The sequence below is a fragment of the Trichosurus vulpecula genome, chromosome 1 (genome assembly GCF_011100635.1).
Source record: "Trichosurus vulpecula isolate mTriVul1 chromosome 1, mTriVul1.pri, whole genome shotgun sequence".
NCBI classification, from domain to species: Eukaryota; Metazoa; Chordata; class Mammalia; order Diprotodontia; family Phalangeridae; genus Trichosurus; species Trichosurus vulpecula.
The window spans coordinates 249,203,951-249,230,360 of NC_050573.1; the positions used below are offsets into that span (position 1 = coordinate 249,203,951).

The window sequence follows — 26,410 nt, forward strand, 5'->3', positions numbered from 1 at the left end:
ACTTTACCCAAATTTTACATTAAGGTACTGTAAACCCCCATAAAAGAAAAAGAAAAAAAAATTCAGACTTCTTCTAGGGCACAAAGGAGAGTGGCAAAAAAGGTCACACAGATTTTCCAGATCCTGAGGTTACCATGCCCCTAATCTCCACAATATGGAAGGGATAACTGTAGTTATAATCTATTTTATTTGTTCATTCAAAAAAAAAAAAAGAATTATTAAGCACTTACTATGTTCCAGGAACTACTTAAAACTATCCTACAAAACTGACTTCCTCTGTGACTGTGGACAAGTCACATAACTTCTGAGTTTTAGTTTCCTCATTTGTAAAAATAGGGCTAATAAAAGCACTTATTTCACAGAGTTTAAATATCAAATCAGGTAATACAAAATATAGTACAGTAGAGTATAGCATAGCACAGTGTCAGTATTTTATTATCATAGCATTAGTAGTAAACCATCCGCTAAGTAGTATATAAAAACTAGTTATATTATTCCTTCCAATTTTTTACAAAAATAACCACAATATAAGAAAATAAAAATCAACTGACTTTGACATTGTAATTATAAACAAAGTATCTATTTTTGAAATTAACATATGTAAAGTGATTTTAATGTACTTATTTTTATTCTGAATTTAAACACTAGATGAAATAAGCATTTCCATAAACATAGTAAAATAATGCGTGCTATCCTACATACACCAGATGTAATATAGATGGTATCTATTGTTCTATATACATATAGAATAACGTAGAGGTGGATCATGTATGAAACTGTGTCTACTATGTATATAGCTTGCTTTTCTTTTAAAAATATATAATACATTCGACCTGTTGCTTTTCAAAGCTGTCCTGCATGTTTGTCACTGTTTCTGGTCTTCCTTCTGTTTTCTTCTGTTCATTAAAAAAAAATGCCTCAATGACTTCTTTCCTTAACATTTTGCTTCCTTTTGTCCACATTTCTGCTTTCCCTCTGATCGCCCCTTCCCTCCCCAGAATGGAGGTGAAGGCACACAAAACTTTAACAAATATGCACAATCAAATAAAACAAATTTTCACATTGACTTTGTCCAAAAGCACACATCTTATCTTTATCTTGAGTCCATCAGCTTTCTGTCAGGACTAGGAGTATGATGCTCTTAATTATTCCCATGGTTGGTCATTGCACTGATCAGTTTTCAAGTCTTTCAAAGTTGCTTTATTTTCTTTTTTTAAATTTTATTTATTTAATTTATTTAATATATTTAGTTTTCAGCATTGATTTTCACAAGAGTCTGAATTATGAATTTTTTCCCCATTTCTACCCTCCCACCCACTCCAACATGGCATATATTCTGGTTGTCCTGTTCCCCGGTCAGCCCTCCCTTTTGTCACACCACTCCCCTCCCCTCCCTTTTTTCCCTTCCTTTCTTGTAGGGCAAGATAAATTTCTACCCCCCACTGCCTGTATATCTTATTTCCTAGTTGCATGCAAAAATTTTTTTTTGTTTTTGAACATCTGTTTTTAAAACTTTGAGTTCCAAATTCTTCTCCCCTCTTCCCTTCCCACCCACCCTCCCTAAGAAGGCAAGCAATTCAACATAGGCCACATGCGTATCATTATGTAAAACCCTTCCACAATACTCATGTTGTGAAAGACTAACTATGTTTTGCTCCTTCCTAACCTATCCCCCTTTATCCAATTTTCTCCCTTGACCCTGTCCCTTTTTAAAAGTGTTTCATTTTTGATTACCTCCTCCCCCTATCTGCCCCCCCCCTTCCATCATCTCCCCTTTCTTATCTTCTTCCTCCTTCTTTCCTGTGGGGTAAGATACTCAATTGAGTGTGTATGTTATTCCCTCCTCAGGTCAAATCCGATGATAGGAAGATTCACTCATTCCCCCTCACCTGCCCCCTCTTCCCTTGCAACAGAACTGCTTTTTCTTGCCACTTTTTTTTAATTTTTTTTTTATTTTTTTTGTTTTTTTTTCTTTTTCTTGCCACTTTTATGTGAGATAATTTACCCCATTCTATCTCTCCCTTTCTCCCTCTCTCAATATATTCCTCTCTCATTCCTTAATTTGATTTTATTTTTTTAGATATCATCCCTTCATATTCAACTCACCCTGTGCCCTCTGCCTATATATATATACACATACATATATATGTACATACACACACATATATATATATACGTACATACACACACATATATATACATATATATATACACATATATATATATGCATATTCCCTTCAGCTACCCTAATACTGAGGTCTCATGAATCATACACATCATCTTTCCATGTAGCAATGTAAACTAAAAAGTTCAACCTTAGTAATTTCTTTGTGATTTCTTGTGATTTCTTTTTCTTGTTTACCTTTTCATGCTTCTCTTGATTCTTGTGTTTGAAAGTTAAATTTTCTATTCAGCTCTGGTCTTTTCACTGAGAAAGCTTGACAGTCCTCTATTTTATGGAAAATCCATATTTTGCCTTGGAGCATGATACACAATTTTGCTGGGTAGGTGATTCTTGGTTTTAATCCTAGCTCCATTGACCTCCAGAATATCGTATTACAAGCCCTTCGGTCCCTTAATGTAGAAGCTGCTAGATCTTGGGTTATTCTGATTGGGTTTTCACAATACTCAAATTGTTTCTTTCTGGCTGTTTGCAGTATTTTCTACTTGATCTGGGAACTCTGGAATTTGGTGACAATATTCCTAGGAGTTTTCTTTTTGGGATCTTTTTGAGGGGGCGATCTGTGGATTCTTTCAATTTCTACTTGACCCTCTAGCTCTAGAATATCAGGGCAGTTCTCCTTGATAATTTCTTGAAAGATGATATCTAGGCTCTTTTTTTGATCATGGCTTTCAGGTAGTCCAATAATTTTTAAATTATCTCTCCTGGATCTATTTTCCAGGTCAGTGGTTTTTCCAATGAGATATTTCACATTGTCTTCCACTTTTTAATTCCTTTGGTTCTGTTTTATATCTTGATTTCTCATGAAGTCACTAGCTTCCACTCGCTCCAATCTAATTTTTAAGGTATTATTTTCTTCAGTGGTCTTTTGGACCTCCTTTTCCATTTGGCTAATTCTGCCTTTCAAGGCATTCTTCTCCTCATTGGCTTTTTGGAGCTCTTTTGCCATTTGAGTTAGTCTATTTTTTAAGGTGTTGTTTTCTTCAGTATTTTTTTCCGTATGTTTTTGGGTCTCCTTTAGCAAGTCATTGACTTGTTTTTCATGGTTTTCTCTCATCCTTCTCATTTCTCTTCCCAATTTTTCCTGTACTTCTCTAACTCAATGTTGCTTTTCTTTATACTGCTATTATCACATAAATTATTCTTCTGGTTCTACTCACTTCATTCTGAGTCAGTTCATATTAAGTCTTCCCAGGTTCCTCTAAAACTTGTTGTCTTTTCTTATGATGTAATAATATTCCACTATAATTGAATGGCATATTTCAACATGAATTTGTTTAGCCATTCTCTAATTGATGAGCAGCCTCTTTAGTTTCCAGTTCTATGCTCCTACAGAAGGATACTAGAAATATATTTATACATCTAGGTTCTTTTCCTCTTTCTTATTAATACTCTTTGGAGTGAAGGCCTACTAGTGGTCTTGTTTGGGGAAAGGATATTATACACATGCAGACTGTTTCCCAGAATGCCTAAAACAATTCACAGTTCCAATACATTGGAGTTCCTGTCTTCCCCCAGGCCCCTTGTTTGCAGTGATCCAAATGTCTAAATGCAGCTATCTTGACAAGTTAGAACCATTACTGGATGCAGTCATAAAGATAAGCTGTAGTGCTAACAGGGAAGCTTACTGAATTAAATTACTTTACATATGCATAGGCCATGTGTCTAAAGGGAGAAAATCAAACAAATTAATTTACTCGCTTGATTCTTAACACAAGACTAAGCAGTCAAAATTTCTATTTCTAATTGTTTTTCCTAGCACATACAGGCCATGCCTGGTTAAGTTCTCCAAACTCCATCTGACAATATGTGAGTAGTAGGGACCCAATAGGATAGACTTATTTTTAAGGCCTCATTATAGCAAGCTATCAATAACAGGACTGAAGATGAGACTCTGGAATAAAATCATAGTATATCATTATGGTGACCACGTTTTCCAAACTAAAATTCAAGACATATGGTCTGACCAAGGCTATTAATTAAAATTATCCTTATTTTTTTTTTCAAATTGGAGCTATCCTAGAAAATCTGAGTCACGTGGTTGCCATAAATACCAATGAAAGTTATCTTCCTCATTATCCTTCATGTATCAACCCAGGCATGCTACCTTCCAATGGTCCTTTTATATGGATTCAGGACTAGAAAAAATGTAGAGAAATCACATTGTAAATAGTTTTCTGTCTATGCTGCCACGGCTGTCATATCAGTAACAGCCAGAGAGGCCAACCTAGAAAGCAGCCATAATTAGAAGTAGAATAATTCTCTAAAGCAAAGGCTTTGGACTAACCTTAAGTAATTAAGACGTAGTCATGATAATCAATTCATTGAAGAGCACCTACTTATTAAGCACCCACTCTTTGCCCAGAACTGTGCCAGGTGCTGGAGATGCAAATACAAAGAATGAAACCATCTTATATTCAAGAATATCTTCACTATACACAGCTACCTTCACTAAAAATCAAAGAATACTTTCCACATATCATTAGTATGGTAAAGACTAATAGTCATACTTATGGCCAAACTCACAATATCAATTTTAATCATAAGTCAGTAGAGTTTAATCAGTGAATAAACATTTATTAAGCATCTACTATATTCCAAGCACTATACATAAGTGCTATAAGTTTCTAAAATTAGGGTCAATTTTAGTATTATCATTAGAATTTTATATACTCAAGTGTAGCTTGTTTCATGAAATTAATTTGCTCCTGAAAAACTTCCATGTTAGATGAAAATATTATGAAGTAAGTCATATTTTAAGGACATATGTTTAATGGCAGCTGGGTGACATAATGGATTGAATGCTGCACTTGGAGTAAGGAACAGCCAAGTTCAAGATCATGCTTCACACATCTATCACAACTCTCTTGGTTAATGCTCCCATCTAGAAAGCTACCAGAAGACAAATCTATTAGATACCACCTTTCTCAATGGCAAATATTATAGCTCAGTCCTCAAAGAGTTTTTTATATCTTTGGCCAACATCATTTGCTGCCTCCCTGACAGTCTAATTGCCTGCCACCTCTAAGAGAAGTGACCTTCCTAATGCTCAGGTATGACCTTATCACTCCCCTACTCAATGAACTATAGTGGCTCCCCTTTTACTTCCAGAATCAAATATAAAATCCTTTTATTGGCTTTTAAAGCCCTTTAAAGTCCTCCTATACTTTACTCACTTCCACACACTATATTCTATAATCTTGTAAATGGGGCCTTTTTGTTCCTTATACATGACACTGCATCTCCTGCCTCCATGTCTCTTCAACAGCTGTCCCCCACATCAGGCACGTTCACCCTCTTGATCTTGACTTTGTGGTTTCCCTTCAAGACTTAGCTCAAATACTACATCCTACAAGAAACGTTTTTCAGACCCACTCTGCTGCTATTGCCTGCCCTCTGATGTTACCTCCAATTTGGTGAGTGTATGTAATGTCTATATACAAACATCAAATAATTTAAATTCATATTTAATATGTAAAACTCTACATGTAGCATTCAATTATGAATTGCAAATAACGTCATACACTTAAATGAAATAAGCGTATGCACTTACATAAAATATGCACTTATATAAAATAAATTACAATTTTATTTTCTATTTATAATTAAATATGTTATAATATATGTTACGTACATAGTTGTTTGTATGTTGTCTCCCCTATTAGAATGTGAGCTACTTGAGGGTAGGGATTGTTTTTGCATGTCTTTGTATATAAATCCTTCTTGAGATGTGACTTATCAACTTAAGAGGTCCCAAATTTCTCTTACAACATCGACTATGAATTGAAGGCACTCAAGTACACCACTGCCATGGAACCAAGTGGATTACATCCTGGGCACCAATTTTAGTTGCCAAATGCCTGAGCAAGCTGTTCTACTGGTCCTGTTTGTCCTTAACTCATAATTCAAATCACCATATGATCCGAGATACTCAGAAACACCTTTGCTCTCGCCCCAAAACGATGTGGACCCGTCAGTTCTTAATGTAAAGTGTTCTTGTAAAGGACTCTACCTCTCTATCAGTATCTTCCCTTTCAAGCTATGCATAGGTCACCACATCCCTAGGAACGAAATTTGCCAAGTTCACTACACCAAGGGCAAAAGGAAAGAGGAGTATAGCATATATTCAAAGTAACATCGCTTTGTCCCCTAGAACTTCTTCCTATGAGTGGAGAAGACAGAACCCTCATGGTGAACCATGCTTCACACTAGCCCCTTCTGTCTTTTCAACCTCTAATTGGAAGGCAAAGACACCACAAGTCTACCCAAGGAAATTCAATCAAGTTCTCCAAGGGATTTTTGCCAACTGTTCCTCAATTTAACACGAGGTATCAGAACATGAACATGTGGGTAGACAATGCAGTAAAGTATAAGGCTCAGGGACATAACTGAGGCAAAAGACCTGAGTTTTAGTCTCTGATGTGCTATTTAATGTTTCAGAATACTATTTAGTTCAGAAGACTATTTAACATGCAGGACCTTGGGCAACTCACTACTTCTAACCCTCAGTTCCCCCATCTGTAAAATAGAGATGATGCTATATGGATGTCAAATGAATTAACATGTAGATAAAGGACTATGTAACCCTTAATCAATATAAGGTAAACATACAAAAGAAACAGAGAAGGCCCAAAGACCACCATGAGTACACATTTAAAGTATTTCCTGGTCTTTTTTTGGAGACATTTTTGATAAACTGAAAATAAAAATAAAGTTTTTAAAATTTAACATTTAAAATAGTCGTACAAAATCCAGAAGCAAACACTGGGACCTTTTCCTATATTTCAAGCAACAATTTGACAACATTGTATCATACATGCCACTCTTGCATGAAAGAATTTAATGGAAGTACAAAGAAAACAGAGAACAAGGCAAATTCTCTCTTTTTTAATTCTTTGTTTTTAGTTGTTCAAGAGAAATTGGCACTATGCCCACATAATTGGTATAATGGAAGAGCTCTGGTTTGAGAGTGGAGAAATTTCAATTTCTACTCCTAAGTTGTCTCATTAACTAGCTATGTAGGATCATGGATTTGTAAAGATAGAAAGAACTTCATATGTGCATTTCGTAGTTGCTATTCAGTCGTTTCAGTCATGTCTGACTCTTTATGAGCCTGTCTGAGATTTTCTTGGCAGAGCTATATTGGAGTGGTTTGCCATTTCCTTCACCAGCTTATTCTACAGATGATGAAACTGAGAACAGGGTTAAGTGACTTGCCCAGGGTCACACAGCTAGTAAATGTCTGAGTCTGAATTTGAATTCAGGTTCATATGCCTATGCCAGCCACCTTAACCTACAGAAAAGGAACCTGAGATGCAGAGAGGTAATATCACTAACCCAAGGTCACACAGGCAGTAACAAGCAGCAGAACTCAAATTCAAACTGCTCTCAGATATGCCTCATCACAGGGCTATAAACTACTTGAGAGCAGTAATCTTTTGTTATTTAAATCACTGTCTCTCCAAGAATAACTAGGGCACTGCACTGCCCAGTAGTGCTTAAGTAGGTGCTTAAGATCTACTTGTTGAATGAATAAACTCTAGGTATAATAGGAGCCACTATCTCCATATCCGCAAAACAGGGCAAGCTAAGTGATCTTTGATTATCTTTTCCAATTCTAAAATTATTCAATTTCGTAAAACTTACAAGTATTCTCCCACTTTTTTTTTTAAATGCAGCACACTTATTCAAGTTAAAGAAGCAACTTCCTTCTAACTTCTGCCTACTTGTTACTGGAACACCAGGATAGTAGACATTAAGACTTAAATTTCTATATCCAACAGTAGTCACCTGAGGATTCTGAAAAAGCATTAGTCTCTACAAACTAATACCCAGCATTTAAACCCTTCAGGCTGTTTGCATTGATTTTTCATTTTTATTGCAAAGGTTGCTTTTCCCATATTTGTAGGCAGAGAGTTGCCAAAATAAAAAGATCTAAACCTAGATATGTTGATTTAAAGCAAAAATAAATATACACATTCAGATTATAGGCTTTCTGTAACTCCCAAAGGAGAGTTGCCAAGAGTAAGTTTCTTACTGAACTAACCTAGGGCACGGATAGAGAAGCATTACATCAAGATAATAAATCTTTCTTTATCTCCTTTAACCCAAAATCATTCCTTACACAGCCCTTGGTACTCAAAAAACATATATGTGTATGTATGTATGTGCATATTAATAAATAAATATCCAGCACATTTCTGACACATAATAGGAGCTTATAAATGTTTACCAAATGACTGATATATACATAATTCTCAAATTTGACCATCAAGATGATAATGAAAAAAATACCAGCTTTTCTTTCAATCACTCTTTTATATAGACGGGATTTTTTTAATTGAAACAACCATTAGATAGAGGTTCTTAACTTGGGGTTCACAAACTTGTTTTTTACATATTTTGGTAACTGTATTTCAACATAAATTGGTTTTCTTTGTAATCCTATATATTTTATTTTGTGCATTTCAAAACATCATTCTGAGAAGAAGCTTCAGGAGACTGTCAAAGACATCCGTGAAACACAAAAAACATGTTTTAAACTGACTTTCTAAAGGCCTTAGTTTGATTTTGTGAAGGTTTCACAATTCCTTGAACACTTTGAAGAAAGGGGTGAAAGGCTTTTAGTCCCTTCTAGAGTATTCAAGGCAGAAGATGAAATAACATCCTGATGGAGATTACACCATTTGTTCTGATTACTAGCTTAACGGATTAATTTTTAAAGTATGGTTTTCTTGAACTGATGAGAAGGCTCTCTTAAAAAGAAAACTAACAAATCAAGTTATTCTCCTGAAAAGCCTGGTACTTGGAAAAGCAATTAACCAAATGGAGATGGTTTTAGCATGCTTTCAGTAAGGTCTGCATGGGTCTTATTCTAGTGACTAATAAACTATCTTTGTTTCCAAAGAAAATCTCAAGCCTCCCTCCTTCTCTAATTAACTGGCTAATTTAATAACTCATATTATAAAATCCCCACTAACAGAAAACTAGTACTTTGATCTTCACAGTGGCTGAACGACGTCTAATTTTCTTAGTTTGGTGTTTAAGGAGAAATGCTGTTTCTTCCTGTCCAGCGCTAAGTCAGACATCATAATTTACCAAATATGATGCCAAATTAATGCTAGCTATGTAACAGTCTTTAAATATCCATTGGTGTCTCTATTTTGTTTTTAAAAGCAACTTTAACAGAATCTATTCTGAGAGGAAATCTGATAATTCCTTCTATATGTATGAATGTTGTATTGTGAAAATATGAACTATCAACAGGTATTATATGTAATGAGGATAAGCTAGGTGCATTCCCAATAAAATCGAGGGTGAAACAAGGATGTCCATTATCACCCCTATTATTCAATTTGGTACTAGAAATGTTAGCTTTAGCAATAAGAGAAGAAAAAGAAATTGAAGGAATAAGAATAGGCAAAGAACTAATTTATTACTTTTTGCCGATGATATGATGATTAGAGAATCCTAGAGGATCAAATAAAAAATTACTTGAAATAATAAATAACTTTAGCAAAGTTGCAGAATATAAACTAAACCCACCTAAATCCTTGGCATTCCTATGTATTACTAACAAAGCCCAACAGCAAGAGATTGAAAGAGAAATTCCATTTAAAGTTACTGAAGACACAATAACATATTTGGGAGTCTACCTGCCAAGACAAACCCAGCACCTATATGAACACAATTACAAAACACTTTTCACACAAATAAAGTCAAATCTAAATAAATGAAAAAACATCTGTTGCTCGTGGTTAGGCCTAGCTAATACAAGAAAAAATGACAATTTTACTTAAATTAATTTATTTAGTGCCATATCAAACTACCAAAAAATATTTTATAGAGCTAGATAAAATAATCACAAAATTCATCCGGAAGAACAAAAGGTCCAGAATATCAAAGGAATTAATGAAAAGAAACGCTAGGGAAGGTGGCCCAGCCACACAAGATCTTAAACTTAAACTTAAAGCAGCAATCATCAAAACTACTTGGTACTGGCTAAGAAATAGAACTCTGGCTCAGTGGAACAGGTTAGGTACACAAGACACAGTATTGACATTGAGTAATGACTATAGTGATCTAACAGTATTCTGACAAACCCAAGGAGCCCAGCTTCTGGGATAAGAACTCACTATTTCACAAAAACTGCTTGGAAAACTGGAAAATGGTATGGCAGAAATTGGGCATAGAGCAATATCTTATATTGTATACAAAAATAAAGTCAAAAATGGGTTCCCGATTGAGATATAAAGGCTGATGCTATAAGCAAGTGGGGAGGGCAAGGAATAGTTTACCTGTCAGATTTATGGAGAAGGGAAGAATTTATGACCAAACAGGAGATAGAGAGCATTAAGAAATGCAAAATGGATAATTTTCATTACATTAAATTGAAAAAATTTTGTACAAACAAAGCCAATGCAACCAAGATTAGGAGGGAAGCAGAACATTGGGAAAGAATTTTTATAACCAGTGTCTCTGATAAAGGCCTCCTCTCTAAAATATACAGGGGACTGAGTCAAATTTATAAGAATATGAGTCATTCCCCAATAGATAAATGGTCAAAGGATATGAACAGGCAGTTTTCAGAGGAAGAAATTAAAGATATCTATAATCATATGAAAAAATGCTCTAAATCACTACTGATTAGAGAAATTCAAATCAAAACAACTCTTAGGTACCACATCTCTCCTGTCAGATTGGCTAACATGACAAAATAGGAAAATGATAAATGCTGGAGAGGATGTGGGAAAATTGGAACATTGTTACATTGTTGGTGGAGTTGTGAACTGATCCGGCCATTCTGAAGAGCAATTTGGAACTATGCCCAAAGGTCTATAAAAATATGCAATACCACTTCTAGGGCTGTATCCCAAAGAAATCATAAACAAGTTGGAAAAAGACCCATATACAAAAATATTTATAGCAGCTCTTTTTGTGGTGGCAAAGAATTGGAAATCAAGGGGATGCCCATCAATTGGGGAATAGCTAAACAAGCTGCGATATATGAGTGTAATGGAATACTACTGTGCTACAAGAAATGAGGAGCAGATGGACTTCATAACAAACTGGAAAGACTTACATGATCTGATGCTGAGTGAGGGGGAGCAGAACTAGGAGAACATTATACACAATTACAAATACACGGTATCTGTGATGACTAACTTTGATAGACTTGGCTCTTCTCAGCAATACTAGGTTCTAAGACAGCTCCAAAAGACTCATGATGGAAAAAGCTATCCACATCCAGAGAAAGAACTACAGGCAAACTATTTGCTCTCTTTTCTTTCTTTTTTGGTTTTGTTTCTTCTTTCTCATGATTCATTCCATTGGTTATAATTCTTCTTTACAACTTGACTATTGTGAAAATAAATTTATTGTGAAGGTATATGTAGAACCTGCATTGGATTACAAGCCTTCTTGGGGTGGGGGAAGAGGGGGAGAAAATTTGGAACTCAAAAATATGTAGAACTGAGTGCTGTAAACTAAAAATAAAAAACAAATTAAAAAAAATGAAGAACCATGAGATGCACAAATTTAGAGACAACACCTTCCCACATATTCATACAAACTATTTGTGTCTGAGCCTGCCAAGCTCACATTGGTATATTCAGTCAAAATCATATACACTTTACATTGACTCTGACATCATGATGCCATTTTGGCCCTCTTTGATTATGGACATCATAAAAATAAGACTTAAAAAGCATAACTATAGTTTTAACTATAGTAAGAGTAACATAATAATAAAAGTTTAAAGCTGGCCTAATGTCACTATGACGGTCAGAAATTCAATGTAACTAAATTGTATGCATTCTTCACATCAAAAGACCCACAACTTAGACAAATAAAAAAGAATAAATATTGATGAAAACAAAATTTACCCTAGCATCTACATTATTAAAAGCCATATGAACAAAGAGTGATGTTGCCACTTTGTAAATCTACGATTATTTGGAGAAACATCAAAAAAGAGTCCATACTTTAGAGATTGCTGTCAAAGGACATACTCAGTACTTCTCTTTTCAATTTTAAGCATTCTCATATAACCTAGATATGATCTAGTCAAAAGTTTCTTAAACTTTTGTGTCACAGACCCTTTTGACAGTGTGGTAAAGACTGTAGACCCATTTCCAGAATCCTATTTTTAAAGCACATAAAAGACAGATATATAGGTTTACCAAGGAAACCAATTATACTGAAATAGCTGTCCAAATAATTTTTCAAATAAGTTCATGGGTCCCAGGTTAAGAATCCCTGATCTAATCCTATCTCCTGATTTTACAGTTGAGAAATTGATAACTCAGAGCAAGTGATTTATCCAGGGTTACACAGCAGATACTGAAGTCAGAATGTTTAGTGAATTACAAAGCATGTGATGAATTAGATATCTCATTGTTCTTACTAAAAAGTTCTGGCTATAAAAGGCAGCCAGCCCTAAAAATACTTGTAGTATCATCTTTAAGACCATTTCCATAGGATTCTACAAAACCCATCCAGGTAAGTTAGACAATGCCCAAGTGAAATTTCACCTCCTTGGAGACATATGCATGCTTTTGTAATGAAGTGACAAGTTGGGGAAACCGTAACTATTTAAAATACAATGAACAGCTGCAGTGTTTCAAAGGTTTCTGCCCTCTGCCCTTCTCCAATTCCCTTATGTTGGCTATTGTGTCAGCTTTGTCAGACCTGATTAAGACAGATATGTCCTTGTTTATCTTTTGAAATTTAAGCAAATCAGAAAAACACCAGTCCAAACATTTCTAAAACATTAGTGAAGAATCTGACCACAGTTATCAGACAAATATACTGACTAGCAGGACCCACATGTCAGAGCCTATCACACATCATCGTGATGGGTGCACACTCCTTACAGCAAATAATATGCAAGGCTTAACTTGGATTTTTAAAGAATCCAAATTGTACATGTGCTTAATAAAATGTCAAGATACACTATGCCTTGGAAAAGGAAATAATGAAATAATAAACAACAAAAAAGTAATTCATAAATTCAAACTTTTAAAGGATAAACATAAAAGAATAAGAACATAACCCATCAGGTCCATGTCATGGCCAGCCTGAACACCACTGGTGAGTGGTAGTGATGACAATGATGAGGAATCAAATACAGTGTTTTAAAGTTTATAAAACTTAGCATATATTGCATTTAAGCCTCATAACTATCATATGAGGTATCACATCCCCATTTTTTAAAAAAAGGCACAGGAACAGAGGTTTCATTGAGGTTACCTGGTCACAATATATATGACAGGCAGGATCTGATCTCAGGTCTTCCTTGACAAGTCAAGATTCAAGGAGATGCTTTTTATGAAGCTCAAAAGTTTAGGGACTTATTATATACCCAAAACATTCCTGAGTAAGTTTCAGATCTATGCTGCTTATCAATTTGCTTAAATTCTTAACAAATCTGCTTATTTTGTATTCTCCAGCATCTTAGGTTACCAAATCCTCTGTTTACTACCAGCTATGGTATACACTACTGCCTTTTATATTAACCCTAAAGATAATTCCTAATAGTTGCAAAGAATATTTAACCGTGAACATGGTCACATCCTTCCAAGGACATCACTTTGGATAAGGACAAGTTATCAATTTACAAATGTGTACCTCCAGCTTGACCACATTTTATGAAGGTATTCATGACATCCACATCCTTTGAATCATTTATAACCTTTTAGCTACCTATCTGGGCCTGAGTTTCTTCATCTATCAAAGAAAGGAATTGGGTTATAAGATCTATAGGGACCTTTCCAGAATCAAACTTCTATGATTCTCCAATCCTTTGTATTTACTCTTTAATAAAATGTTGACCATGGTCCATTGAGTTCTCAACCTCAAAATTTTTCTCAAATAAAAGCTCACCAGTTTCAATGCTTTAGTGAGCATTTACTAAGTATTTACCACATTCAAGGTATTATATGGGTCACTAAGAAGAATAAAGCATGGCCCCTACTCTCAAGGAATTTATATTGTTTGGAGCCATTGATAATTTGGTCTTTTTAATTAGTAATTTACTCACATCTCTGATGCCCTTTCAGGACTTTCAAGATAAATTTACCTAATGAAATTCAAGGCTTTACAAGTATATTGTTTGTTTTGTTAAGCTACTGAAAGTTACCAAGGTCTTCCTTGAAAACATTTCAACAAACCTGTCCAGCCAGATTTCAAATTACAGAAAGAAGGCCAAGTTTGTAGGGAATAAAGAGTTAGGAATGAAAGAATTAGTTGGTATACATGATTAGTTGTATTTCAAAGCCAAAGAGAAATAATTTAGGGATTATCCATTCTATACTATTCTACTTTCCTGTCCCTTTGAAAAGTATAGACACTTAAATTTTCAATCTTGATCTTTTAATACCAAAGATAATAAATTGACAGCAAGTTGAACTATTTTTCCCACTTACTACTATCACTGTAATTAAGAGATGTCTATGTGCATATATTGCACTAATAGACTGTACTATATAAAGTCTTTTTACTGAAAATGAACCTACTAAATGGGGTGAGATTAAGTGACTCTTAAAAAAATACCACTTGGAAAATTTAAACCTTTTTTGAACCTTTATATAGTTAAGATTTTGCTTATGCTTATTATAAAAATTCTTTTCCACAATATCTTCAAAATATGTTGGCCTATTCTTCATTTCCTAAACTCATCCTCCCTTCTTCTACCTCTATGCCCTTTTTTCCCCACATTCTTTCCTACAGAATAGCTTCTCCCTACTTCCATCTCCACCTGTTGAGTCCTTTGAAGGCCAGACTTACAGGCAACCTCTTCAATGGAACCTTCTTCAACTCTCTTCTCACTTTTCCCCAGTTCTTAATTTCTCTTATGCACCACCCAAAGTCATTGTGCTGTACTATATAATTCATGTAGTTTTAAGCCACCTTTTAGTCCTTCACGGCAGAAACTAGGCATTATTAACCTTTGTATACACCTATCTCCTAACCCTGGTAACAGCAGTAGTTTCAAATTTGTTCAACTGAATTGAGAAAGGGAAAGCCCATGATGCCAAATAGTAAGAAAGCAGGCATCTACTTGCTTTAAATGCATTCGACTCTTCCAGGCCCTGATTCAACATTCCATGGAACAATTTTCAAAGTATTTCTAGATATGCTGTTTAAGCCACTGTCTACAATATTTGAGAAACCATGAAAAATGGAAGAGTCGCAGAGCTTCCAAAAGCCTGGAAATGAGCCAAGTCCATACCAATATTAAAAGTGGTAGGGGAGCAGAAGTTAAAGAGAGACTAATTTCAGGTTCATAGAACTTTGTAAAACATATATTGCTCATCCACGGAACATGAACAAAAATAGGATGGGTAATTACCTGTTAGGGACTCTTCCATGGAATGTACAATACACGGCCTCAAAGTTTTCTTTCTACTGTAAGATATTAGGAAATGATGTATCAATTCTAATTAATACAATAAAATCTTTATGAAATCCAAGAAGTGCAATCAATCAATACGCATTTTTATTAGTTCCTACTATGTGCCAGGCACTGTGATAGATTCTGGAAATAAGAAGAGAAAATGAAACTGTCTCTGCCCAAGCCAGGAAAACATAACATACAAGAACTACAACAATGGAAATGGAAAAAATGAATGCGCAGGCACAGGCATGAGCGCGTGCACACACTCACTCACACACACACACACACACACACACACACACATGTTGCCAAATTATAAAGAAAAAGCGTGCCTCAAAAGAAGAGCTCTTTTACCTTTTTGTGGAAGTGGGAAGTCCACAAGGGACATACCTGTATTTTTAGACATGTTTGATGTGATCAGTTAATTCTGATTTTTCTCCTCATTTTTAATTTTTGTCTTTAAAAATATTATTTGTTATATGGGATAGCTCTCTGGAAAGGGAAGAAATATTGGGGGAAATTATGTAAAAAAAAATTTTAACATAAAAATGTCAAGATATTTGTGTGATATAATATAGATTGGTACAGATATATCAATAAAAACTTATTTTTAAAAAAGAGAACTGGGCTGTCTCTGCCCTTAAGGAGCTTGTTTCTCTCTGGGAGATAGCAGAAACAGCATCTGTTTTACATACACTAGGCTGGTTTCTTATTAAGGGGACAAGGAGGCTCTCTTCCAGAGTTGGTTGGTCTAAGGAACTACGACTTGTAGCAATGGCCTTGTTATCTGAAAAAAACAAGATTAGACTATTTAGAGTTGGAGGATCCTGATGCTTGGTGGAATTACCAATCAAAACCTTAAGAAAATGATGACATAAGGATGATATAATACTTGACATTTTATATAATGTTCAAGGTTTGCAAAGAGCTTTACATACAAAATTGCACTTCATACTGCAACCTGGTGAGACAGGGAATATACGTACTGTTTACATTTTACAGATGAGGAAACAGGCTCATAGAAGTTAAATGACATGGACATAATAAGTGTCAGAGGCAAAATTCAAACCCAGGTCTTTCCTGACCCCAAGTTCAGCACCCTTCCCGCTATACAGCCATCAGTACGTCACAGAACCAACTTTTTCATCACAATCTCATGAACCTTCTACAAGTATTGCCCTGCAAAGTTATAATTCATTCCTGAATGATGACCTTGAGGATTGAAAGATTCCAAATTACAGAAAGTTTTAATTACATTCAATTTACTTTATTCCAGGGATTCTACAAGAGCTTCAACAAAGTCAAACAACTAAGTCATCCACACCTAACTGGAATGAATATTTACTTAGCCAGAATGCTCCAATCTCCACTTATTTCAGTTAACTGAGGTCTTACTACAAGAAGACCCTTTCTCAAGACAAGAATACCCAAGTTGAGTGCATGCTGATGAACCTCGTGGGTTGGGGGTGTGGTGTATATATTTTGATCATGTTTGACTTCCGAACAGGCAGTTATATTTTGAAAACAAACAATTAAAATAGCAACAATCAATATTTGCTCTTATTTAGCAGCCATGCTTTAGAAAAGTGACAAGCACAGCATGCGAGCTACTCAATTAAGCAAGATCATTTTGTGGATAATGCAATTAGAAGTAAATAGAAATCCTGGTTTCCTTTTTTAGAACATTCAACCACTAATGTGGTAGGAGTATGCTAATCTACAAGACTGGGCAAATTTTATCTTATTTCTATGAGTACTATATTTTGGTGCAGTTTTACTTGATTTCATGGTTCAGCCACTGTCTATTTTTAGAAATGGCCCCGGACTAAGGAGGCAGTGAAATAATTTTCCCTGGCAATCTGTAGTAATTTACTGCCTAATATAGAATAGTTCTGATTTAAAAGGAGGAAAAAGAAAATTTTTTAAAAAGTAAAACTCTGATACTTTCATTCCTTTCTCTATGTAATTAATTGAATTTATAAGCTTATACAAAGCATAAAATACATAGAAAATGACTGAATTCCAATTATTTAACTCCATTTTTAAAATGTCAGTAAGAAAGAAATGGCCAAAATAAAATAGAAAAATCAAAATAAAAAATAGAAAAAGTAATAGCTATTTCCCCTTCTCACTAATGGCAATCCAGAATTCAACAATGGAAAAGATTTCTTTGGTGAATAGTCTAGTACTATTTTTCCTTGTAAATTGTAAAACCCCTCCAAGGTTAGTGCAGAAATTTCATAAACATAATTTTCTGGACTTTGTGTTTGTGGGGGATGCATACAATATTCACACAAATAAGTGAAATTAGCAATAATACCTAAATATGATTTAAAGTCTCCATTAAGCCCTCCATGGGATGCACTAAAGAATCTGTTTTTTAATTTGAGTTATGTGCAAAATGATCGATGTCATCTATTCTTTTCTCCTAGTGGAAGCTCTACTAAGCAACGAAATGTGTCTTCAAAAAGCACAGGAATACATCAAAAAGTAAAAGTGTAAGCCTTGAGTAACTCAGTAGACTTATTGTTAATCTCTGAATAATAAGAAGGTAATTCAAACACTATATATGTATATATAATATATATGTACTGTATACATACATATATATGCACATAGTACATACATACATGCACATATAATAGATAAACAGATAGATGTGTTCGTATCTGAGTCATACTCATGTGTACCATGTGTCTTCTACTGGTTGCACATGAGGCCTTTAAATATCTGAAACAAGCTTGATGAAAGTAAACAGCAAAAGATTATAAACATTATGTGGAAGGATTTGAAATGTCTTCTCCATTTGTAACTATGCTGGAGACAACATTCTGAAATCACTTCTAAAAACAGCTCACAGTAGAAAGTATATTGGATTTAGAGTCAGAGCACTGGGTTCAAATCTTAACCTGACCACTTGATAGCTATATGATTTTGGGGAAGTCACTTAATTCAGTGGACCTCAGTTTCCTAATCTATGAAAGGAGTGGGTGAGACCAAATGATCCCAAAAGTTGCTACCTTTTCTAATGACAGTATTGGACAATGAGCATAAAAAACAGTCCATTAGCTGATGTGTGTGTGTGTGTGTGTGTGTGTGTGTGTGTGTGTGTTTTGAGATAAAACAGCACAGGTCTATATACCCAGTCTTGGAACCATGTGCAGATATTCTCTGCTCATTGTTAATCCAACCTGTGGAAGTTGGTCTGGGGCATAACGACTCAGAATTTTGTACTATGCGACAACAAAAAAATCTTCTAAGTGGCTTCAGAGCCAGAATAACTGTTAACTCATACTTCACATCCTAGTGGTAGGAGAGGCAACAATTACTTTGAGCCACCCGGTATGGGGAGCAACTGAAGATAACTTCTTCCCCAGCCAGTTACTCTATGCTTGGGAATGCACGGCACCTCTTTGATTTTGTATTTATTCTCTCCTGAACTTTGGCAAACTCCAAAAGAGGCCCGGTAAGAGTGGGAAATCCATCAGGGCCATTAAAGATAGCCTGCCAATAACCAGATATGTAATAACCTGCCTGTAGCAGCAGTAGCAGTCAAGTGTAATAAAGAGACGTGTAGAAATCAAGCAACTTTACTTGACTCAAGACCAACAATGAATGATCTCATCTACTAAAATGCCATATCCAGGAAGAACAAAGGGATAACTAGTCCATTAGTAATTTGGGAGAGAACTTAACAAAAGGACTCCTAGGGCCCAGGCTGGAAAGTTACCTTTTGGACCCAAAATGTTGACGTCATTACCTTTGTGCTTTAAATCTGAGCTCACTCTGAAAGAACTATGTCTTACATAGATGAAAGAGTGCACTCCCAATGTGGGGGATGTTTTCTAACTCCTTTCATTGCTATACCTTCCGTAAATGTCCTTTTGTAATAAGCTAAATGCCCTCAACTGGTTCATCAATACTGGGGAGATAACCAGACAAGTGCTTGTTAAGGGGTATTATTAGAAGCCAAACCCCCTCACGGTTAGCCCTACAGCCCTGAAAGAAACAATAATCAACCTCCCTCTGTTGATCAAACCTGCCAGCCCAGTGCAAGATGGGAGAGTGAGAGCCCAAAAGAAATCCTTTATGCTATATGAATCTGTCTTCAATTTATATGAGTCTGCCATTGACTTTTACCTGTATTTATTAGTAATTAACTACACTGAACTGGAAACAGAGCCCACTAGTTGACTGGCATAACTGCCACAGACTTCCTAAATCTGAAAAACTTGGAACATTTTTGGAAAAGAGAATAAATCAAAGTCATTTCTAAGCATGGAATGGAAAGAACAAATTAGAAAAATCCTAAGAAATGTCTGTGATTTTATCAGTAACTCTGATTTCTAAACATGATAACAACTGCTACTTTTGATTCACACAGAGAACCATTTCTTTCCTGATGATACCTCAAAGACTTTAATCAATGGGTAATCTGTCCTCATTGTGTGATATTCTTGTCCATGTTTTTTGTTTGTTTGTTTGTTTCATAAATCCTTCCATGGCAATCCAACCAATGCGCTAGAGGCCTTCTTTTATTATTTCACGGATAGTAGTGAAATACTGCAATTGTCCACTTCCTGTCTCCTGATATTTAAAAATGTAACTGAGGCATGATAATTAGAAGTCAGTCAGTTGTTCATTGAATGTATCATCAGCCACTAGACAAAGGAAAACAATGCTGATGCCGTGTGTGTGTGTGTGTGTGTGTGTGTGTGTGTGTGTGTGTGTGTGTGTGTTGAGATAAAAACAGCACAGGTCTACGTACTTAAGGGGCAAAAACATCAAGCTTGGTAGACTGAAACTATCGAATTTGGCAAGATGGGTTCTAATTATTTATAAAATACAGAGCATTATCCAAATACAGATATTGTACAATATTGTTATGTTCATGTTCATTCATGCTCACAGAGTGGTTATCAATTGTAGGGTTTCACTGTGCTTTTATTTTACATAATGAAAACTCCTGAAAGCAGCTGTAGTAAGTGAAAATAAGGGTGACTGGAGGGAAACCATTTGAAAGAAGTTTTATAGGAACACAGAAGAAAAACAAAATGAGATGGGGTGGGGAAAGGGGCCATCCATAAACACTAAGAATCACCAGAATAGAAGAAGGGGGCAATGAGAGCATGAGAAACATGACCAAGTGGTGCTGACGAGAACAAATGGTATTGGGAGAAAAAGACATCGGAGAAGAGAAGGAAACAGAGAAAAGGGTCTTGTTTGTGATGTAGAGAGAAAATGTACAACTGACTTTATTCCTCAAAAGATCCTTTGTGTTTTATATTCAAATAAGTATATTGTGGGAAGAAATGTGCCTGGATTTTGTATGACATTTCATTCAGTAAAAAGAGGAAAGTTCGTTTTCATAGGAACTCTACAGCATGTAGGCTACAGGCTCATTTTCTCAAGTCCCTACTGGAACTGGCAGGTTGGCTACCTCTCCCCTTAGGGTTTTAGGGGTAACCCTGAGGGTTTGGGAGATTTCTAATACTACTGCTCTGGAGCCCTCATCCAGTGAGTCCCAATATGAAGCAACAATTAACTAACACCTCCCAAATATCATTTAATCAATGAGCTTTTACCAAGAGATATTTACAGAAAAGGTATAGCAAGGACCAAAGCAGAGTAACCTCCCCAAAGAAGCACACACTCCTCAACCACTACTGTTGGTAGTTAGGCTAAGCTCAAATCTAAAGTGGTTGCTACCAAAAGTCTCCCTCCACCTAATTCATCTCTGAACAAACTGCTCCTTTTCTTGCCAGAAACTGGGTTTCAGCCACCTAGTCAATTCACTACTGGGCTGGGTCAAGAACGTTGCTCCTCAGGGCTTGGTATATCTCACTGGGCTTGGTTACTTAAAATCTGCTAGCTTCTGTTGCTGAGGGGGCATGAGATGGCTCCCCCAAACTTTAAAAACTCGCAAGATGGCATCCTACCCACTCCATCTCTGATATCCATTCACAATAGAGATAGAAGTGCCATAGGTTCAGAGCCACGTGGTGCCCAGACGAGGAGTTAAAGCACATCAGGTGACAGAGATACTGCTTCTCCTGCCACTAAGAAGCCCACAGTATTTCTTCTTCTTCATTTGAAAGCCACCTGGGAGAGCAAGAAAGTTCATCTATATAAACACTTTTATTCGAACTCCATTACAGCTAATTAAAAGGCTTTTTGTCCCCCACATAGTGAGCCCACAGGAAACAGAGGGTAACTTCCCATGTTATGAAGCTGGGAAAGAGAGAGGCCTTTCCATCTCACATTTCTAGAAGCTGGATCATAAGCCTTCACATGTATATGAGGCAGAGAGAATACTGAACATTCTCTGAGACCTGGGTTCTCAAAATGGCCAGTCCAACCATTACAAAAGAAAATGAAATCCCTTACTATATTACTTATAATAAATAACCTTAAAAGAAATAAGATTAGTTATTATCAAAACAGGTAATCGAATGAGAATTATCCCTAGGAAACATTGGCACAGGACCACTCAGCATGGTGGTACCACATCAGAGAAGGTGCTGTGCTCTATAAGCAAAGCAGAATTGAAACAGCTCAAAGGAAATGCAGGATGTGCAAATTTGGAGTATCCACCCCAAATGTTCACAAGGACTATTTGTGCCCAATCTGTGGTACAGCATCCTGAGCTTGTATTGGTCTGATCAGCCAGTTGGAAACTTGACTCTAGCACAGTGGTGTCATTTTGGTCCTCTTCAAGAACAAAGGACAACAACCAACCATCCCTGGCTCTATAACTAACTAGCTTTCTCTATGACAACTACTATCCTCTCAGTCACCTGGGTTCCCAATCTAGATGTCATCCTCTACTCCTAACTCTCACTCACCACATCCAATCTGTTGACAAATCCTGCCATTTCTACATTTCTATTGTCTCTCATACATGCCCCCTTCTTTACTCTGGTGCTTATCATCTCATGCCTGGCTATTGCTAGAGTCTGCTGATGGGTCTCCCTGCCTCAATTCATCCTCAATCTACTCCAATCCATTCTCCACTCAGCTGTCAAACTGATCTTCCTAAGCATGACTCTGATCATGTCACCACCACTTCCATTCAATAAACTCCACTGGCTCCCTTTGGCCTCCAGCATCACATCTGAAAACTTCAGTTTGGCTTTAAAGCCCTTCATAACCTGGCCCTTTTCTATCGTTCCAAACTTCTCATATATTACTCCCCTCCCACTCTACAATCTCGTGACACTGGACTCCCTGCTATTCCACACACAAAGCACTCATCTCCCAAGGCAGGGCATTTTCACCAGCTGTCCTCCATGCCCAGAATGGGTCCTCTCCCTCCTTAATTCTGCCTCCTAGCTTTCCTGGCTTCCTTCAAGTGTCAGCTAAAGTCCCACATTCTGCAGCAAGCCTCTCCTCTTGATGCTAATGCCTTTCCTCTGCATGTGTCCAATTTATCATATATGCATGTGTGTATACACACATACATACATATACACACACATATAAAACATATACATATATACATACACACATACATAATATTTCATTTGTTCGTAGTTGTTAGCTCCCCCATTATACTGTGAATTCTTTGAGGGCAGGAACTGCTTTTGCTATTCTTTGATATAGTACTCTTAGCACTTAGCAGTGCTAGACACACAGTAGGTGCCTAATAAATGCTCATTGTTGACCTGATAGTCAAATACTCAAATAGATCTTTGTTCTCATCTATTTGGGTATTCCCTCTAAAGATATGGAAAGTGATCTGTTTTCACATACATCCTGTGTGACTTGTTCATACCCTCCCTGGAGCTTGCCACAGCAGTCTATGCAATGTACTGGGAGCCTTGCTCATTTTTCTCTAGATATTTTGAGGGTATCACTGAAGCAATATCACTGTCGTTCACCCTTGTTGTGTGGCCAGCCCATCTTTTCTTCCTATTCTACAATTTCTTGAGGATGTCCCTAATTGGTACAAATGCTTGCTAATTATATAGAGCAGCCTCGTTCACACCCACAATGAGCTTATCCATTGCTCTCTCTGATAGGCATTTCATTTCAAATGACCCTCTGCCCTAAAAATCGATTTCATCTCCATATATTATATTACAATGGAAATTAATTTATCTTTCTCAAAGCTGTGATGTTACTTGCATACATATTCATTTTTAAGCAACCTAAAGTCTATTCCTCCTTATAAAACCTATAGGTTTAGCTATAACCATACCTATTGCATCAACAAATATCTCACAATTTTGGGCACTATCTTATCAATCTCATTCATTTGCTACATATGTACAGTTTAATTTAAAATAAAATGTTATATATGCCAGAAACGGCAGTTCTTAACCATTAGGAAAAGCAGAAAAGGAAGGAAAAGAATAATGTTTAACAGCAAAATTTCTAGTAGACTGAAGATAAGACAGTAAGGAGGATGTTGATGGTGGGGACAATCTGCTGAAGAAGATAGAAGGGTATATGTAGAAGGGTGGATCCAGCAGGAGGGAACTGCATAACCCAAAGCTACCAACTATCTATAACAATCTGTCTTTTTTCCACCCAGTTAACAAGTTTTCTTCTTAAGAAGCTTTTGAACTGTATAAGGATAAGCAGTGCTTAACCAAGGCAAAGACTTTGTAATTAGAGTACTTCATCAAAGTGAAAATCACTCAGGTCCTGGCATCTTTCCCTCAACATTCTGTATCAACTCCTTACTTACTGCCAGCACTAGCCACCCTCACCACACATCATGGGATCACAGGTTCACAGATCACTGAAAAGACAACAGGTGGTCAGTGGTGGTGATGAATGGGACAGAGGGTGGGGGACGACCCACATCTGCTTGTGGTAACAGAATATTCCTCACATTTCCCATGTCATCTTGGAAAAGACTTCTGAGAAACTACACCAGTGATTCTTCATCCTGGAGGTAAAGACCTAGAATCTTAGAACCGAACCATAATATGATTCCAGTCTTTTGTTGTTTCCAGGGGAAAAAGTGTTCTTAAAAAATTGAGAGCGGAAGGAGCCTCATTTTGTGAACAAGACTATTGTCTTCATCACAAACGGGTTCTCACAAGTTTAATTTCAGTACAGTATTATTACTTCTCTTTCACCAAATGGAAAATTGAAGTTCAATAGTATCGGATGATTCTAAATTGCTTAAAGCATTCAAGGATTAAAAGAGAAAGCAATTTAAGTAATAATGAATCATGATTATAAATTACCTTTTTTTTCCTTTATTAATTGGGGGAAGTGGAGGGTGAATCACCAAGTACCAGCTCTTCCATTATCAAACAACCTCGCTGCTTCCAGTTTTTGTAACAAGTCTAACCAATGTAGACATCTCCCGCATATACACTGTTAAAAGTTAAGTCAACCAATTTTGAGTCCAAGAATAAGTTTTTAAACTAAAGCAAAGTGGCACAGTGGATAGATCTATGAGCCTGTAGTTAGGAAAACCTGAGTTCCAAGCTGGCCTCACATATTTACTGGGGATCCCAGTCCAGTCACTTAACCCAGTTAGCCTCAGACTCCTCATCTGTAAAATGAACTGGACAAGGAAATGGCAAACCACTCCAGTATCTTTGCCACAAAAACACCAAATGGGGTCACAAAGAACCAGACACAACTGAAAAGACTCACCACCAGCAACAACAAATGGCATTGCCAGGGAAGAAGGAAAAGCTGAGTAGATACTTCTATCAAATGAATATGCAAATCATTTTAATTTTTTTTTTTATTTTGGAGTTGATAGATACAGTGTTTAATGCAAATTAAGTACTGCATACCACCTATATTCCACCTCCTTAGATTCAAATTTATTTTCACAGTAGTTAAGAGTTCTGAGTCGCAGTTTGTCCCCTTTACTCCATGAAAAACAACAAAGGATAGTGAGCATATAAGGTATACTTATCTGAGAAATATAAATGGAGATTGGGAGAACTACAACTCATAAAAATAAACTTAGTAAAAGGAACACTCAAAGCCTAGGAAATCCTAACATTATAATTGAAAATGTTTTTAAAATTTAAACAAAGACTCAGTGCCTCTCTGAAAAGGAGACTCAGAAATATTTCTCCCTTTCTCTTTCTCCCCCCTCCCATACGTTAAAAGTTAATTATCCCAAGATTGCCTATAAATTACTATCATCGACAAATAGCTTCTAAAGTGTTTTTGATGTTTCAGTGAGATAATGCAAGGCGGCTCCCAAAGTAATGTTAAGCCATTAGGGTTATGGAATTTGGGAGATGGAAGGGTATTGAGAGACCCTCTATTTTAACCTCGTGTTACAGATTAAGAAATTGCAGCCCAGAGGTCAAATAATTTGCTCAAGGCAGCAAAACTATATAGTAATAAATCCAAGACTTAAATGGAGGTTTCCTGATTCTCACTATAGTATTCTTTCCATTATATATCCTGCCTCTTAGATTTATGGATTTTCCAATAGAATAATAACTTCTTTTTCTTTATAAAGAAACAATACAAAGCTGTTAGTTTTACATCAGCATGATTCTTCACTATATATTTCCTTAATAATCTCGATAAAGGGTTTGCCCAATATGCTAAAGACCTTCTTCTTATCATTTTTATATTTCATAGGTAACATTGAAGCCCTAGAGATATTTAGCATCTGTATCCCTCTCATTAGGGCAACTAGGTGTTGCAGTAAATAGAACGCCAAGCCTAGAGATGGGAAGACTCATCTTTCCTGAATTCAGATCTGCCCTCAGACACTTACTAGCTGTGTGACCCTGAGCAAGTCACTGTAAAATGAACTGGAGAAAGAAATGGCAAATCACTCCAGCATCTCTGTAAGAAAACCCCAAATGGGGTCACAAAAAGTCAGACATGACAGA

At 36.2% G+C, this 26,410-nt stretch overlaps 1 protein-coding gene across 1 annotated transcript in view; it reads right to left on the reverse strand.

The window, feature by feature from the left end:
• CDH2 (cadherin 2) overlaps positions 1-26,410 on the reverse strand; it is a 265,943-nt gene that overhangs the window by 150,823 nt on the left and 88,710 nt on the right. The gene's annotated exons all lie outside the window — the stretch shown is intronic.